The sequence below is a fragment of the Numida meleagris genome, chromosome 4, assembly GCF_002078875.1.
Source record: "Numida meleagris isolate 19003 breed g44 Domestic line chromosome 4, NumMel1.0, whole genome shotgun sequence".
Classification (NCBI taxonomy): domain Eukaryota; kingdom Metazoa; phylum Chordata; class Aves; order Galliformes; family Numididae; genus Numida; species Numida meleagris.
The window spans coordinates 9287145-9288050 of record NC_034412.1 but is presented as its reverse complement, the minus strand read 5'-3'; positions in this window follow the sequence as shown (position 1 = coordinate 9288050).

Sequence of the window (906 nt, the reverse complement as noted above, 5' to 3'; positions counted from 1 at the left end):
CTCTTGTGGGTTCTTGATGCTGTTGTAGCCACTGGTGGGGAGCTGGAGGCAGGCTGCTGTCCTGGGGCTGGTAATTGCCCACAAGCTCCTGGCACCTTGGTGACTTGTGATAGTGAGTCCCAACTTAACCGTGCTGTTTTCCTTGGAGTGCCCAGGGTGCTGTTTCTCTCTGGGCAAGTGGGATGAGGACTTGGGCAATGATGTGGAAAAGTGATGGGTGTGAGCTGCCTCTTTCCCTTCATGGCTGCTGCCTCCCAGTCACTATGTTAGAGTCACAGGGTAGCCCAAGTTGGAAGGGACCCGTGAGGATCATCAAGTCCAACTCTTGGCTGTAAACAGGACCACTCAGAAATCAGAACCTGAGGCCATAAGCAGCCTAGGAGCGGATGACAGAACTAGGATGAAATATCAGACTTTCCCCCCCCCTCCCCCCCCACCTCAGCTGCAGGTGGCCATGTCTATGCCCCGGGAAGCCAGAGCTGGCTGCTCTCTACATGGGTAGCAGGGGATTGGGTGCTGCTGTATGGTAGGGGTGGCTCCCTCTGCCCTGTCCTTGCCCTTCATAACTTGAGGGGGTTGCTGGGGTGAGTGAACAGAAGGAGAGCCAGTGCCTGCATCAGGTCAGCTCAGCGCCCCACGGTGCTGCATCCCAGCACCGAGGGAATGGTATGGCTCTGCTGCTGTGGGACTTCCCAATGCAAATAAATGTTTTACTTGATTAAGGACACACTCAACTCAGCTTTTCTGTGTTCCCCTCCCTGGTTCCTCCTCCCAGTCTCACTTAACCATGTCTGTGAAGGAGGAGATACAATCACAGAACCGTTTCAGTTAGAAGGGCCGCTTAGAGGCCATCTGGTCCAGCTCCCTGCAGTGAACAGGGACACTACAGCTCCATCAGGTGCACAG